Source organism: Glycine soja, chromosome 19 (genome assembly GCF_004193775.1).
Source record: "Glycine soja cultivar W05 chromosome 19, ASM419377v2, whole genome shotgun sequence".
NCBI classification, from domain to species: domain Eukaryota; kingdom Viridiplantae; phylum Streptophyta; class Magnoliopsida; order Fabales; family Fabaceae; genus Glycine; species Glycine soja.
The window spans coordinates 19,843,210-19,848,570 of NC_041020.1; the positions used below are offsets into that span (position 1 = coordinate 19,843,210).

Below are 5,361 nucleotides of genomic sequence, written 5' to 3' on the forward strand. Positions count from 1 at the left end.
AGCCAAAATTTCACTAATTATGATTAGTGAATTTTAGCTATGGTTCAGCGCACTAATCCAAGATCAAGTCCAAGATTCTCCACTAAGTGTGCTTAGGTGTCATGAAGCATGTAAAGCATGAAGGACATGCACAAAGTGTGACCATATGATGTGGCAATGGAGTGTAGCAATCAAATGCTCACCTCCCCCTCTAAAATTTAATTGGATTGGGCTTCTCCCAATTCAATTAAATTTATTTCTCAACACACACATCAAATATTCACTTAATGCATGTGAAATTACAAAACTACCCCTAATACAAAAACTAGTTTAGGTGCCATAAAATACAAGGGCTGAAAAATCTTACATTTCTTGGGTACCCTACCTACATTATGGAGCCCTAAATAAAAGGCCCAAAAATAATGAAATCCTAATCTAATATGTACAAAGATAAGTGGGCTCATACTTAGCCCATGGGTCCAAAATCTAGCCTAAGGCTCATGAGAACCTTAGGGCCTTCTCTTGCATCTTTGGCCCAATCTTCTTGGAGTCTTCTATCTAATGCCCTTGGGGGATAGGATTGCATCATTCCCTCCTCCTTGAAAAAGATTTGACCTCAAATCCATAGGTTCTTGAAACTCAAGGATTCTTTCCTCAAAACCTGTAAAAAGAATAAAAACATATGTATTAGTGATGTTGGGTATGTTAGAGTAGGGTAAGGATTGAAAACCTCTTTCCTGACCATCTTCCCATAAGAGAACAAAGTTCCTCACCAAATCAATGAGTGGTGCTACAAGTATAGAAAAATATGGGACAAACCTTTTGCCAAAGTTTGTTAAGTCATTGAAGCCCCAAATTTCCCTTATACATGGTGGAGTAGGCCACTCAAGAATGACCATTATTCTCTTAGGGTCCATGGGAAGCCCTTGATCACTATTTAAAAAGTTAAGGAAAGTAATGGAATAAAACATACCTTTTTCTTTATTTTCATGTTGATTATTCCTACAAAAAATTATGACAAACCTAAGATGTCCCATATGAGCACCTAAGTTTGTATTGAAACAAAAAATAAGAACAAACCTACCTAATGAGTCCCTATGTACACAAATCATGAACATGCTGGGTGCATGAGTGATTTTACAAAAGAGGGTTGCACCACTCAACACATTTATCATACCACCTATCATAGGGATTTGGTGCCTCACAATACTTATTTTGGGCACCAACAAAGCACAAGGATTTAAGCTCTTACAAACCAAACCCTTATCCAACAACTCCTTTACTTGAGGAATAACCTCAAGCTCAAGAGGTATGACAGTGCTAAGGGATGTTTCCCTTGATAGGAGAAGGTAGAAAGATTGTTTAAGAAGGAGTGCTCTTTTGATATCACATTTTTTTGCAAAATGATTTTCCTTCTTAACAATTTTCTTGGAGGAATCATTTTCCTCTTTTTCCTTCCCCTTGGCCTTTGAAGACAAGGCCTTACTATCCTTCTTTTTCTTCCTCATCCCTCTTATCTTTCATAGTTAGTAGATCCTTGTCCACCTGTGAAGGTGTTTGAGGATGCAACACAAATTTAGTGCCAAGATGGGTGAGGGTAATCTCATTAGTTAGGCCATTGTAAATGATCTTCCTATCAAATTGCCATGGCCTTCCTAAAAGAATATGCCCTAACTCCATGGGAACGATATCACAATTAACTTCATCCTTATATGTCCCAATGGAGAAAGGTACCTTCACTTGTTGGTTAACTATCATTTCCCCTTGTTCATTGAGCCATTGAAGTTTATAAGGTTTTGGGTGAGGAATGATAGTGAGGTTCAACATGGAAACTAATCTTGTGCTATAACAATTGCAACAAGATCCACTATCCACAATGAGAGAACAAGTTTTATCTAAAATTTTGCATCTTGTATGAAAAATGTTCTCTCTTTGGGATTGAGATAGATCACAAGATTGACCTACAAGGAGCCTTCTAACCATTAAGAGGTCACCTTCTTCATGGGGGTAGACTTCCTCACTAGACTCTTCACCCCTTACATCATCTTCACTTCCACTAGAGGAAAGGCAAGAAGTAGTCTCCTCTTGACTACTATAAATGTATTGACCTCTCATGATCATGGTTTTCTTTGTGGGGCATTGAGAGGCAATGTGACCTCTCCCAAGACATTTGAAGCATTTAATGTTGCTAGTCCTTTCTTGGGAACTAGTCTTAGGGGTGTATTTCTCTATGGTTGATGTGCCATCATTTTCTTCTATTTTCTAAACCCTTTTTGCACCATTTTAATTATTGATTGATCTTAATTGTAAATTAATTAGGCAGTTTTATTATTTGGGCTCATTTAGCTAATTTGATATTTTTAATCTAATTTCAGGAATTAATGAAACATTGGGCTTAATCCGAATTTTGGTTGTGGACTTGAAGAGGGCAAATAAAGCAGCGCTTACCTTAGTTAATTTCTAATTAGGAAATTTCGCAATTTTATTTTATGTTGTTCAGTGTTTATTTCGTTTTGGGCCAGAGTATTGTAATAGGGCCCAGTGACTCTGAGTGACTCTTTTTAAATAGCTGCCTTGGGATCGTGCAGGGCATTCTATTCTGCTATGCTATTTTCATTATTCAGAGCTTTGGTTTTAGGTTTTCACGTTTTTCTGTGCCCTTGTTACAGTTTTCGTTCTTAATGCAAATTTCCGTTTTCTGCTTCTAATTACGAGTTCATTCTTGCTTCTTCTTCTACTTTCATTTACGTTTCTGTTCATTTACGTTTCTGTTCATTTACGTTCTTGTTCATTTACGTTTCTGCTTCATGTTTCATTTGCGTTTTCTGTTTGAATCCATGGAAGGCTAGATTTTCTGGTGTTGTTTCCTTTTGAGGACGAAGCCCAACTCTCTTTGAGGTTTCGTTTGTAATGTGGTTTCCTGGCAGTTTTCCCTTCACCAGTTATCCCAATTTCGTGAATATTAATCAGTGCACGCTTCGTGTTCGATTAATTGCCTCTGAGCCTAACTTGCGTTCATGCTTAATGGACGAAGGGCTAACTGGTGTATGTGGTGCCTAATCACGTATTGAAAACCCTAAGTTGATTTTCGCTTAGTAAATTGAAATAGGGTTGGATTAAGTGGTTGACTGTTAGGGACGAATTCTCCATAACCCAGGATAAGAGAGTGGCTTCTGAATCAGAGGAAACAACCCGTTTTTAATATTAGTAGTTTCGTATTCCATTTTATTTGTCTGCTCTTTAATTACCAAACAACCAAACCCCCCCCCCCCATCGTTACTGTTACTGCAAGTATATTATGAACATTTGGCTTGTCACTGCTCGTTGGGAAACGACCTAGGATCACTTCCTAGTTACTGCATTTTCATGTTTATTTGATTCGGGTACGGCCTCGATCAAATTTGGCGCCGTTGCCGGGGAGAAGTGTCCAAAGGTTCATAATAGCTAGCTAGTGCTGTGTGTTTAATCCTTTCGTGTTTTATGTTTAATTGTTAGTATTGTGTTAGTATGTGTGTTAGTGTTGATTAGTGTCCTGGTATTTTGTTTAATGTGTGTTCTGTTTCAGTTTTACCATTAAGCGTTTCCCCTGTTTCAGTCTTGGGTGTTTTGCTGTGAAGATTGTGCTTGAAAACAGAGTAGTAGTAGAAATCAGCTTGCGGAAAAACAGAGTAGTAGTAGAAATCAATTAGAGACGGATTTTAGCGACCACCCATGCTGAATTAATTGGGATTTTTTGTTTTAGTAGCTAGGGTTGTTATTTTTGGCTGAATTTTTTTGAGGTAACTTCTTTTAATCCATATTTTGTGGGAAAAATAGCTAGAGCCTTTAGTTTGGTCAGATTTGAAAGTTCCAAAAAACTAGCAAATTTTGTGTTTGTCAAAACTTCAAACGACCATAACTTTTGCTCCGGTTATCAGAATTGCAATTATTATATATGCATTTGGGGTAGAAAACAATTTCCTACGTCATGGCAGCCTGCCATAGGCCGGCGATTCTGTCAAAAGTTTTTTATTTTTCAAGTTTTATTCACTTATTTTTCTTAACCTACCAATTTTAGCTTTCATAGTTAGACTTTGAATTTTTGTCTGAAATTTTTTGTGCTATCTTCTCATCATTTTATAAGGTTGCTCACAAAATTTCAAGTCATTTGGATATCATTTGAGGGTAGCTGTAGTTCAAACCTACACCTTTATTTACATGACAAGGCAACTAGTTGTGTGCATGCTGAATGTAGTGTATGACTAGAGGCAATCCATCTGACTTACAACCCTTTGATCCTGAGATAGATAGGACATTTCATAGATTAGTTAGGCATCATTTTATACCTTTTGATCATTCTGAGCATTCCATAACTGGTGAATCTGTGCATTCTGTTATTGGTGATTTTGAACATCCTGATCTTGAGCATTATAATTTTGAGCATTCTGATTCTGAGCATTCTGATTTTGCACATTCTGAGAACATGGCACAACCTCCACCTCGTGAGAGGACTCTAAGGGAAATGGCTGCACCTGATTTCACCTATGAAAGCTTGTGCATCCAATACCCTGATGAGGATGTCCCATATGTTCTTAAGACTGGACTGATTCATTTGCTTCCAAAGTTTCATGGCCTTGCAGGTGAAGACCCGCACAAACATTTGAAAGAATTTCACATTGTCTGCTCCACCATGAAACCCCCAGATGTCCAAGAGGATCACATATTTCTGAAGGCTTTTCCTCATTCATTAGAGGGAGTGGCAAAGGACTGGCTGTATTACCTTGCTCCAAGGTCCATCACGAGCTGGGATGACCTTAAGAGAGTATTCTTAGAAAAAAATTTTCCCTGCTTCTAGGACCACAGCCATCAGGAAGGATATCTCAGGTATTAGACAACTCAGTGGAGAGAGCCTGTATGAGTACTGGGAGAGATTTAAGAAACTATGTGCCAGTTGCCCCCACCATCAGATTTCAGAACAGCTTCTTCTCCAATATTTTTATGAAGGACTCAGTAATATGGAGAGAAGTATGATAGATGCTGCCAGTGGTGGAGCCCTTGGAGACATGACTCCTGCTGAAGCCAGAAATTTAATTGAGAAGATGGCCTCCAACTCCCAGCAGTTTAGCGCCAGAAATGATGCCATAGTCATTAGAGGAGTGCATGAGGTAGCTACAAACCCATCTGCATCATCTGAAACTAAGAAGCTTGAAGGCAAACTGGATGCGTTGGTCAACTTGGTAACCCAGCTGGCCTTGAATCAGAAATATGTACCTGTCGCAAGGGTTTGTGGTTTGTGCTCCTCTGCTGACCACCATACAGACCTTTGCCCTTCCATGCAGCAACCTGGAGCAATTGAGCAGCCTGAAGCTTATGCTGCAAATATTTACAATAGACCTCCTCAAC

The 5,361-nt window shown here is 38.6% G+C and overlaps 1 non-coding gene across 1 annotated transcript; it reads right to left on the minus strand.

Moving 5' to 3' along the window:
• Positions 1 to 4,820: 4,820 nt before the first annotated feature.
• On the minus strand, positions 4,821 to 4,927 carry LOC114401030. The gene has a single exon (XR_003664146.1). It is a non-coding gene; the product is annotated as a small nucleolar RNA R71 (small nucleolar RNA).
• Positions 4,928 to 5,361: the final 434 nt, after the last annotated feature.